We start from the raw sequence: 12,824 nt of genomic DNA on the forward strand, positions 1-12,824 counted from the left end.
GTAAAAGACCACGCACTCACATACTGTAGCTGTTCCATTCAGTAAAGCTGTGGATGAGGGGTGCCGAGATGAACTGTAAACAAGGAGTGCAGAGGTGAGCTGGGGGTGATGAGTGCAGACACAAGTGATGGACAAGGGGAGCTGTGAATGAGGGGTGCTTATGGGAGCTGTGTCTCTATGGGAGAAGAGTGCACAGGCTGGCAGAGTGGTGCAGAGGTGAGTGGTGAAAAAATGCTGGGGGTTATTTTTGCATCCACTGACACTAATGCTGCGGGTTTTTATTGTGCAAACTAACAACAATGCTGGGAGGTATTATTGGGTTCACTGACACCAATTTCTGGGGGTTAATATTGCATCCACTGACATCAGTGTTGGGGGTTTTGCTTGGGGTTATTATTGAATCCACTGACACCAGTGCTGGGGGTTATTATTGCGTTCACTGCCACAAATGCTGCAGATAGTATTGTATTCACTGACACCAATGCTGGGGGGGTTTATTGGATCCACTGACAACAATGCTGGGGGTTATTATTGCATCCACTGACACCTCCCACATGGAAGAAAAATATATTTAAAATATATTTTTTAAAAAATGAAATTTTCCCCCAAATATATTGGAAATATATTTGAAATGCTACAATTTTGGCCATATTCAATATATTTCTAAAAAAAAATCCCTAAATATATTGGAAATATATTTTTCTTCCATATGGGCTGTGCTGGGGGATATTACTGGGTTCCTTAACACCAATGCTAGGGGTTGTTATTGCATTGTCTGACACCAATTCTGGGGGTTATTATCTGGTTCCTTGATCCCAATTCTGGGGGCTATTTTTGCTTTCACTGACACCAATGCAGGAGGTTATTATCGGGTTCCCTGACACCAATACTAGGGGTTGCTACTGCATCCACTGGGGGTTGTTGTTAAATACACTGACACCAATGCTGAGGGTTATTTTTTGGGTCCATTATACCAATGCTGAGGGTTATTATTGCATCCACTGACACCAATGCTGGGGGTTGTTATTAGATACACTGACACCATTGCTGGGGGTTATTATCTGGTTCCCTGATACTAATGCTGGGGGTTGTTATTGCATCCAATGACACCAATGCTAAGGGTTATTATCGGGTTCCCCGACACCAATGCTGGGGGTTATTATTGCATCAACTGACACCAATTCAGGGGGTTATTATCGGGTTCCCTGACACCAATGCTGGGGGTTGTTACTGCATCCATTGACACCAATGCTGGGGCTTGTTATTGAATCCACAGACACCAATGCTGGGGGTTATTATTTAGTTATCTGACACCAATGCTGGGGGTTTTTATTGCATCCACAGACACCAATGCTGCAGGTTATTGTCGGGTTCCCTGACACCAATGCTTGGGGTTATTATTGAGTTATCTGACACCAATGCTTGGGGTTATTATTGCAGCAAGCTACTAGATATCTGCAGAAAAAACCCACATCAAATATCAAGCGCTACATGCAAAAAACTCTTATGTACTGGAAATGTCCACCTAGAGTCCATAGTGCCGTCAATAATCAAGGGAGGAAGATCCTGCAGCCCCTAAGTAGATCTGAGGCTGATCCAATCAATATGCATGTAAAGAAGCAGAAACAGCAGGGCACAAGGGTCAGTAAAAGTACTACTCTATTCCATCAAAAAAACAGCACATTTACATTCAGATATACTGTGTCCAGCATGTAGTGCAGAGGGAAGCAACAGGGATAAACCCAAGGTGGTGTGAGGTCACGAATCGATAAACGTCTGTGGTATGAGAGTCAATTTGAGCACAGGCATATCTTATTTCTGGTATAAAAGTTGGACCCGCCACACAGATCGAGCCATCGGCATCTACACCCATCCAACATGCACCTCATACCAGAGCAACAGCAAGGGCATTAGTGGGAGTAAATGAGAAGCAGCATGTTTCAGGGGCCCGACTTCTTTGTCAAGCTAGCCTTTGTTGTTGCTCTGATACAAGATTGCACAGCCGAAAACACCGTATTGCTCTACTACCATCCGCATTGCCCTTGCACCATCACCGTATTGCCCTTACACCATCCTTGTTTATCCTTGTAGATTAAGTGGAGCTCCACCCAAAGGGGAAGCTCCACTTGTCTGCCTCCTCCCTCTGCCTCCGCTGCCACATTCAGCACAGGTACCCACTCCCACTTCCAGCTCACTTTGCCGCAGTGAAATGAGCCGGAAGTTTTGGCTACCCCTCCTTCCCCACGCAGCCGGCCCATTCACAATGTGCAGCACGATTTGCGCATGCACAGTAGGAAACAGACGTGAAGCTGGTTTGCCTTAGCTAAGATGGCGGCGCCAGCACCTGAGAGCAGATTTAAGAATCGGCTGGGGTGAGGACACCTCTGGATCCCTGGACAGGTAAGTGCCCTAATAGTAAAAGTATTTGTAGCTGTTGATTTTAATTTGTTTTGGGGGGGGGGGTCGAGGGGTGCCGGAACTCCTCCTTACCTCTGCACTTCATGATGGACACAGTATATCTGAATGTAAGTATGATATTTTTCTATGGAATAAAGCATAATCATTGCATCCACTGACACCAATGCAGGAGGTTATTATCGGGTTCCCTGACACCAATACTGGGGGTTGCTACTGCATCCACTGACACCAATGCTGGGGGTTGTTATTAAATACACTGACCCCAATGCTGAGGGTTATTTTTTGGGTCCATGATACCAATGCTGAGGGTTATTATTGCATCTACTGACGCTGATGCTGGGGGTTGTAATTAGATACACTGACACCATTGCAGCGGTTTATTATCTGGTTCCCTGATACCTATGCTGGGGGTTGTTATTGCATCCAATGACACCAATGCTGAGGGTTATTATCTGGCTCCCTGACACCAATGCTGGGGGTTATTATTGCATCCACTGACACCAATACTGGGGGTTATTATCAGGTTACCTGACACCAATGCTGGGGGTTATTATTGCATTCACTGATGCCAATTCTGGGGGTTATTGAATCCACTGACGCCAATGCTGGGGGTTATTAATTAGGTCACCCACACTAAAGCTGGGGGTTATTATTGCATCCACTGACACCAATGCTGGTGGTTATTATTGCATCCACTGACACCAATTCTGGGGGTTATTATTTAGTTCACCCACACTAAAGCTGGGGGTTATTATTGCATCCACTGACATCAATTCTGGGGTTTATTATTGCATCCACTAACACCAATGCTGGGAGTTATTATTTAGTTCACCCACACTAAAGCTGGGGGTTATTATTGCATCCACTAACACCAATGCTGGGAGTTATTATTTAGTTCTCCCACACTAAAGCTGGGGGTTATTATTGCATTCACTGACACCAATTCTAGAGGTTATTATTGCATCCACTGACATCAATGCTGGGGGTTATTATTGCATCTACTGACACCAATGCTGGGGGTTATTATTGCATCCACTAACACCAATGCCGGGGGTTATTATTTAGTTCACCCACACTAAAGCTGGGGGTTATTATTTTTGCATCCACTGACACCAATGCTGGGGCTTTTTTACAGAGTTACCTGACACCAATGCTGGGGGTTATTATTGCATCCACTAACACCAATGCTGGGGGTTATTATTTTGTTCACCCACCCTAAAGCTGGGGGTTATTATTGCATGCACTGACACCAATGCTGGGGCTTTTTTACCGGGTTACCTGTCACCAATGCCGGGGGTTATTATTGCATCCACTGACACTAATGTTGGGGGTTATTGTTGCATCCACTGACACAAATGTTGGGGGTTATTGTTTCATCCACTGACACCAATGCTGAAGGTTATTGTTGCTGTGTACCATTTGGTAAATACCCCTTCATTTCCATAGGTAGTTAGATAAAACCTCCCAAAAGTGAGAGGAATTCTCCTCTTATACAATTATTCCCAGAACAGTTGTCCCTATATGAAGATTTTCTGTACACTTTTGTTTTGGGACAACTATAAAGTTTTGGATTTCCACTCATTTTCTTTTTAAAAACTGAACGCTAAAAAATATGTGCACATTCACCTTCCATGAAAATGGGGAGAAGACAAAATGTGAAATGTGTGCCGGTATGATCTTCAGCTTGCCAAATTCCTTTGGGACATGATGTCACCACCAGTCCATCTATGTGTATATTATGTGCACAGTGCAGGATACTGACTATAGATAGGCTGTGTATCAACTAACCAAGATAATTACATCACCTGCTGATAACTAGGGGTCACCTGGGCATAGGAATGTTATCAGCACACCAAGGATCCTCAAAAGGGTCCAAAGCTTGGTTTTTGTGGTCAAATATTAAACATAGAGCAATGTTTTGGAGCCACGCAGGGCCTCTTTGTCAGGCAAGTGGGGGTCCTGCGTGGCTCGGAAACATTGCTGTATATTTATGTGACCAGGAAAATAAAGCTTTGGATCCTTTCGAGGAATCCTTGGTGTGCTGATGAGATTTCTTCACTTTGATCATCCACAGTTTCCGGCCCGTGGTCACTACAGCACCCAGCACTACTGCGCTTAAAATGTTATTTTTATTTTTTTTCTCATTTATTTTCCTTTTCTTTTTTTTTTTTTTACACTGTCCCTTTAAAAAAATAGTTTTTGATTACTTTTATTCCTATTACAAGGAATGTAAGCATCCCTTATAATAGAAAAACGCATGAAAGGGCCTCTTTATTGAGAGATCTGGGGTCAAAAAGACCTCAGATCTCACATTTACACTTAAAAGCAAAAAAAAAAATGTCCTTTTACTTCTGCTAATAAAAAAAAATGGGCCCTTTAAGGCCGTTGGGCGGAAGTAACGTATGACCTTGCTCCGGGCCTTCAAAGGGCATAGAGTCGAGTGGGGGCCATCTTGCCCTCATTCGACTTCCTGAACCATCACTGCACAGAATCGGATTGTTTTTGCCACTACTGACGGCTCCAGTAAGCGGGAGGGAGGGGTGGGTACCTCTCCAGCTGCCCATAAAAGTGATCCTGTGAGGAATCCGCCGCCGGAACCACTTTTATCATATTCCAGAATGCCAGCTGTGCAAAAAAATAACGGGGTTATGGCAGCTAGCGGTATTAAACGTCAAAGTACCGACGTGGGTGGTCAGGAAGTGGTTAACCACTTCTGGACCGGGCCTTTTTCTGACACTTGTTGTTTACAAGTTAAAATCATTTTTTTTTTTTGCTAGAAAATTACTTAGAACCCCCAAACATTATATATTTTTTTATCAGAGACCCTAGAGAATAAAATGGAGATCGTTGCCATATTTTTTATCACACCGTATTTGCGCAGCGGTCTTACAAAAGCAATTTTTTTGGGAAAAAATTATTTTTTTTAATTAAAAAATAAGAAAACGGTAAAGTTAGCCCAATTTTTTTATATAATGTGAAAGATAATGTTACACCGAGTAAATAGATACCCAACATGTCATGCTTCAAAATTGCCCAAGCTCGTGGAATGGCGACAAATATTGGTACCTAAAAATCCCCATAGGCGACACTTTAAAAACTTCTACAGGTTACCAGTTTAGAGTTACAGAGGAGGTCTAGGGCTCATTATTATTGCTCTCACTTTAACGATCACGGCGATACCTCACATGTGTGGTTTGAACACTGTTCACATATGTGGGCGCAACTTGCCTATGCTTTTCGCTTCTGCGCGCGAGCTAATATGATTTTTTTTTTTTAATAGGTTGCTCTTTTTTTTTTTACTTTCTTTAATTACAATTTTTTTTGTTATTAAAATTGTAAAGGCCTATTTTTCTTTTAGATAAAAAATAAATCATTTTGTATTTTTTCATAACTAAATATAACATTTATTTATATATATATATATATATATATATATATATATATATATATATATATATATTGCTTTTTTTGTACTTTCTTTATTTCCAATTTTTTTTGTTATTAAAATTTGAAAGGCTTTTTTTCCTTTTAGAAAAATAATAAATAATTTTTTATTTTTTCATGACTAAATATAATATTGATATATATATATATATATATATATATATATATATATATATATATATATATATATATATATATATATATATTGCTTTTTTTGTACTTTCTTTATTTCCATTTTTTTTTGTTATTAAAATTGTAAAGGCTTTTTTTCCTTTTAGAAAAATAATAAATCATTTTGTATTTTTTCATGACTAAATATAACATTTATATATATATATTGCTTTTTTGTACTTTCTTTATTTCCAATATTTTTTTGTTATTAAAATTGTAAAGGCTTTTTTTCCTTTTAGAAAAATAATAAATCATTTTGTATTTTCTCATGAATAAATATAACATTTTTTTTTTTTTTTAATAGGTTGCTCTTTTTCTTTTTCTACTTTATTTAATTACAATTTTTTTTTTGTTATTAAAATTGTAAAGGCTTTTTTTTTTTTTATTTTAGAAAAACAATAAATCACTCTGTATTTTTTCATGACTAAATATAACAATTATATATATAGATATTTTTTTTTTTTGTACCTCCTTTAATTACAATGACTTTTTTTTTCTTTTCTTTTAGAAAGGCAATAAATCATTTTGTATTTTTTTTCATGACTAAATATAAAAAATTGTTTTATTAATTTTTATATGTCTCTTTTTTCTTTTGTTTCTGTTTTCTTTAATGACATGTTTTTGTTATTAAAATTGTGCAAGAATGGTAATGGATAAAATAAATTTAGTAATATGAAATAAATCTTCAACTAGATCCGGTACTACGTATATTGGGGCATATGGAGCAGAGAGAGGGATATTATTATTATTATTATTATTATTATTATAACAGTTTACGCAGTGCTTTACACCTTGAGGGTAGACAGTACAAATACAATACACTTTAATACAGTAGGAATCGTTAGAGCTTACAATCTAATAGGGGTATGGGACAAAGCGAAAAGCAGTTTTAAGATGTTTATATCAGGCTAGGAAATCTATAACAGAGAAAAGGATAAAATCAAAACCACTACGTATAGTAGATTGGTTGAGGAAAGTCAAAAATACCATAATTGGCTTACAAAAGAAGAAGAAATTGGAGGGAGGTGAGTTTCTCGACAATCCTTGTTCTCCAGCGGCTCCTATGCGGCGTTTTCCTCCTGGCAAAAAGTGCAGTTGGCTCACTTTCTTCAATCCCTGCCACTTGCGACCTCATTTGACCGACGCCTCATGCCTTTCGAAGAACTGTGTGTCTCGAACTCGCCATTACGACACACCATATCTTTGATCTATAGTCTGCTGACGGGACCTGATCCCTCCTCCCGACCCCTGTATATCACCCGTTGGGAGCGCGACCTGGGTCTCTCTTTTTGGGACCACCAGGTTGAACGTATTTTCTTCTTTACCTACAAAACTTCCACCTGTTCCAAATATCAGGAGGCGGGGTATACGTTTTTGACCAGGTGGTACTACACCCTGGCACGGTTGCGCAAAATGTTCCCTTCTTGCTCTGACCTTTGCTGGAGGTGTGGAGAGGAGGTTGGCTCCCTTCTCCACATCTTTTGGTCTTGCAGCCGTCTGCAGCCCTTCTGGGCGGAGGTATTACGCATCGCACAAAAGTTCACGGACCATGCTCTCACTCTGTGTCCTGCCCTTTTTCTCCTTCACCACAACGGATTCCCACGAGCATCCTACAGAAAATCAATCCTGCCGCTCCTTTTCACGGCGGCCAAGAGCTGTATCCCTCTTCTCTGGAAACAGTCGCAACCTCCCACAGTGGCTATGTGGCTGCGGAAGGTGGCCAGCATCAACGAAATGGAGGATCTTGTGGCTGCCGAACGGGGCACTAGGGGGAAGTTTCTCAAAAGATGGTATTACTGGCATGAGTTCAGTTTTTCCGCAGAATACAAAGACTTGGTGGCCTAGTTAGACATCTACGGCCTGGGTGGCCGTCTCTTCCCCCCCTTCCCCCCTCCATTCCTTCCTCATCTCTTTCTTTCCTCCCCTTTTCTTGTTGCCCCCCCCTTTTTTTCCCCTCTCTTGGTGGGTTCTTCCCCACTTCTACACAAAAGATGTGAAAAGGAGATTACGGAGATTGCCGATCATTATCTGTTTCTCTTGTTTTTATCACTCCCCATGGGCATACATACATATGTTCATACTAGATGACTGGGGGGGGGGGGGCTTGGTCTGCCCGGAGTGGGTCTCTCCTTCTCAGTACTCCGGCCATGTGAAGGATGCCGGTTGAGGGCGGGGTCTCTCCGGGGTTCGGGCTTCCCCTAGCAATTCTCTCACATTTTGGGTAATGCGTTTTACAATAGGGTCTTCTATACTACGATTACTGGTATTCACTAGAGTTGTTTGTTTTCTGTCTTTTTTGTATATATATTTTTTATATGATTTTGTATATGGACTGATACCGTTGTTTTTGCCTATTCTGTATGTCTTTTTTTTTTCCTTTTCCTAATAAACACTGAATTTATAAAAAAAAAAAAAAAAGAAGAAGAAATACTAAAAAGTTTGAAAGAATATGGAAAGTATGGATAAAAACTCCCGGCCTAGTACCTGATTATGCTGATATTTAAAATGCTTAGTTGAATTAATGTAACTTGGAGTATAATATGGGAAGGGGGGGGATAAAAGGGACGACTCATTGTTTATTAATATTTTTGTTACCCATACACTGGGGTTCTTCCCACATTCCAACCATTTTGGAATGGCTCCGGAGCATTGGTAAGATAGCTGAAATGGAAGAGCTGATTCACATCGCCAAAGACTCTCCTAAATTTTCCAACACTTGGGCCTGTTGGACACATTTCACCACTACGGAGGAGTACAAGACTCTTATGAGAAATGATCCAACCATTGTGCCGACCTGATATTTCTTAAATGCTCACCTCTATATGTAACGCAAGCTAGCCACGCTCCTTCTTGTCCGTCCTTTTGGAGAACAAGGATGATTTGGGGACCTCCCTTTCCTAAACAAGGAAAGAGTAAGGAAGACATCCCATCTCGGAAACACTTTTACGACCCATATCTTCATCCTATTATTCACAACGGGTGTCAGGGAGCCCAAACAGATCGCAATACTTAGTCATACTATCCCCCCCTTTTTTTACCCCCCCCCCTCTTGATTCCTTCCTCACCCTAACTTTATACATGCCCAAAACAACCCGCCACCAAGAGCTTTATACCCTCTCTTCAGACTTCGTTCACAGAGACCATAATCTACTGGAGAGCGCATCTATACTCTAACTCACTGCCCCACCACTCCGTACCGCACTTTCACTCCCGTGCTGAAGGGCCTGCTTTGGTTATGTTCTATTTTGTTGTGCTTTGTCAAGATATTTCCCATTTTTACGTATTCTATACGCAAGACACCTCTCAAATCGAAGAGAGGTACTATTGGGCATACTGTTGTTTTCTTATACTGTATTAGACCCTTCTCTTTATTCCTTTTTTGTAATGTTTTAACCGGGTAGCGACCGCTTACCGCATATATACTGCGGCAGTGTGGCTCTCCCAGGCAAACGTAGGGCTACGACGGTCACCTGGAGGCAGCTAGGGGGTGAGCGCGTGCCGCCGGCAGCACGTCTCCGCTCACACTTTGCAGCAGGGACTTCGATGCATGGGGCAGGCGGCTCTGATTGCCGCCTGACACCCGCGATCGCTCCCCGCTGAGAGAGAAGAACGGTCAGCTGTTGTAAACACAGCTGACCATTCTCTCTGGAATGATAACAGAGCTCCTGAGATCCTTCTATATAGGATCACAGGTCTCTATGGTCATTCCACAAGCCACGCCCCCCCAAAGTTAGAAACATGCCCCTAGGTACACTTTAACCCCTTGATCACCCACACTGTTAACCCCTTCCCTTCCAGTGTCATTATTACAGTAACAGTGCATATTTTTAGCACTGATTATTGTAGTAATGTCACTGGTACCCCCAGAAGTGTCAAAAATGTCAGTTAGAGGTCCAATCTGTCCGCCGCAATGTCGCAGTCCCGCAAAAAAATTGTAGATCGCCTCCATTACTAGTAAAAAAAAACAATAAAAATGAAATAAATCTTTCCTGTAGTTAGTAGACGAGATAACTTTTGCTCATACCAATCAAAATACGCTTATTGCAATTTTTTTTTTTTTTTTTACCAAAAATATGTAGCAGAAAACAAATTGGCCTAAAATGTTAAAAAAATTTGATTTTTCAATTTTTTTTTTTGGAATGGTATATAGCAGAATGTGAAAAATATTGATTTTTTTTTCAGAATTGTAGCTCTTTTTTTATTTATAGTGCAAAAAATAAAAATCGCACAGGTGATCAAATACCACCAAAAGAAAGCTCTATTTGTGGGGAAAAAAAGACATCAATTTTATTTAGGTACAACGTCGCACGACAGCGCAATTGTCCGTTAAAATAATGCAGTGCCGAATCGCAAAATATGGCCTGGTCATTAAGGGGGAAATCTTCCGGGCCAGAAGTGGTTAATATTTCAATAAAATATTTTTTGGAAAAAATATATATATATATATATATATATATATATATATATATATATATATTTTTTTTTTTGTATGTGATATATAAGTCTGTGATATATTTGTTTATTGACAGAAAATAATAAAAATATAAATAATTAAAAAAAAAAAAATAAATCTGTGCAAGAATAAATATAAATAAATAAATATGTTTTTTTTTTAATAACTAAATATAACAATTTTAGTTTTTTTTTTTTTTTTTTTTGAGTTATAGAGACGTGTTAGTACAGTAAATGATAATTTTCAAGAGAATTTGTGAAAACGCCGGAGACATTTTTAGGGACTCATTTTATAAATATGGTACTGTGGCTGGAAAAATCTGCAACAACTAATAGATAATATTTCATATCCGCAGCATAACCTTGGAAGACATTGTCCAATATACGCAAGCACAGCCTCTTACCTTATGGCAGCCCCTCGGCCCCCCTTATGTTGGAGTGTTTTTGGGTGGTGAGCTCGGTGTGTCCCTCCTAGGTGCGGATATTGTGTCTCTGCAGATCAGTGTCAGGCCGTGTGTTGTGTTCCTGTGTGCACACATCTCCATATCTCCCTATCTGATGCTCTGAACTTTGCTCATGTTACCATGTGGAGGACTGTGACCCCGGGACGCATGGAGATTTAACTCTCCTGCCACCGGACCGTCTTCCAGGAGCCAGCAAAGCACAGCGACAAAATAATAGAAACACCTAGCAGTATAATAAAATCTATCCAATGCTCAAACCATTTGCACGGAGTACAGAAGTGTTAGAACCCTCACCGGCTTTTATTTCTGCCTGTATGAGATTCTTCTTTCATCTTTGTCCTGCTGGTCATAGGAAGTGATAGGAAATCCAAAATTTTACAGACGTCACCAAAATAGGAATAGAGGGGGAAAATCTTCCAATCACTGAGATTACACGGCCACAGCCACTCTTCTAGCAGAGACGGTTCCCATCTGGTTTATGGTTGTCATGCATGTTTGGTGACATGATCAATAGAAATAATCCATCTATAGTCGACCACCCATGCAACTGATATGTCACATATGGATAAGTGAATTTCAATTGATTGGTAACTTCTTCCCTCCCACGCTATAACCAAAAGACGACTACGGTACAGGCTTCCAGTTCTGGGAGGGTGTCCCAGGATGTCCTCCCAAAATCCCATGTGCTGCATGGCCCCTGGGGCGTGCTTTCGGCGACCTCTGTGACTGCTGTGCCCATAGGACACAGCTGATCACAGATCTTGGTTAAGGGCCAATCACAGGGGCTCGTTACCATGTGATCGGCTGTGCCAAATCACAGCTGATCACATGTAAACAGAAATGCTGGTTATCGGCAGTGCTTTCCTCCCACGCTGTGTCTGTGTGAGGAAAGGAGAGCTGATACCTGCCAAGACTGTCAGTAAATTTACACTGATAATCAGGGCACTGATTATCAGTGCAGCCCCATCAGTGCAGCTTATCAGTGCTACCTATCAGTGCCCATCAGTGCCACCTATCAGGGCAACCTCATTAATGCCTATCAGTGCAGCTTATCAGTACACATCAGTGCAGCTTATCAGTGCCCATCAGTGTAGCTTATCAGTGCCCATCAGTGCAGCTTATCAGCGCCGCCTCATCAGTGACCATCAGTGCTGCTTATCAGTTCAGCCTCATTGGTGGCCATCAGTGCAGTTTATCAGTGCCCATCAGTGAAGCTTATCAGTGCCCATCAGTGTAGCTTATCAGTGCCCATCAGTACAGCTTATCAGTGCCGCCTCATCAGTGCAGCCCTATCAGTGCAGCCTCATCAGTGCTCATTAGTGCAGCTTATCAGTGTCCATCAGTGCAGCTTATTAGTGCCTATCAGTGCAGCCCCATCAGTGCAGCTTATCAGTGCCACATATCAATGCAGCCTCATCAGTGCCTATAAGTGTAGCTTATCAGTGCCCATCAGGGAAGCTTATCAGTGCCGCCTTATCAGTGTCCATCAGTGCAGCCACGTCATTGTCCATTATTGCAGCCTCATCACCACACATTAGTGAAAAAGAAAAATGACTTTTTAAAAAAAAAAAAAATTCAGTCTTTTTCCTTTATCAAAAAATAAAAACCCCAGTGGTGATTTAATGCCACCAATATAAAGCTCTATTTGTCGCAAAAAAAAACCAAATTATAAAAATGTCATATGGGTGAAGTGTTGTATGACAGTCAAAGTGTGACAGCACTGAAAGCTGGGCAGGAAGGGTGTAAAATTGCCCGATGTTGAAGTGGTTAAGATACAATTGTACTTTATAAATGGAAGTTACTGATTGCATCTCTGTTTCCATCATGAAATCTCACAATCTGATCGATCGAAATACAAACGTATTCATGTACAAA

The 12,824-nt window shown here is 40.8% G+C and overlaps 1 protein-coding gene across 3 annotated transcripts in view; it reads right to left on the bottom strand.

The window, feature by feature from the left end:
• The window catches only part of MOGAT3 (monoacylglycerol O-acyltransferase 3), a 61,402-nt gene extending 50,362 nt beyond the window's left edge, over positions 1 to 11,040 (bottom strand). For 2 of the 3 annotated variants that reach the window (XM_082255493.1, XM_082255494.1), the window contains exon 1: positions 10,890 to 11,040. The gene's annotated coding sequence lies outside the window, so the exon portion shown is untranslated. The remainder of the gene's footprint in view (positions 1 to 10,889) is intronic. The other variant, XM_082255495.1, reaches the window with a different exon arrangement.
• Positions 11,041 to 12,824: the final 1,784 nt, after the last annotated feature.

The sequence above is a fragment of the Pelophylax lessonae genome (assembly GCF_965119305.1).
Source record: "Pelophylax lessonae genome assembly, chromosome: 4".
In the NCBI taxonomy this organism is placed as follows: domain Eukaryota; kingdom Metazoa; phylum Chordata; class Amphibia; order Anura; family Ranidae; genus Pelophylax; species Pelophylax lessonae.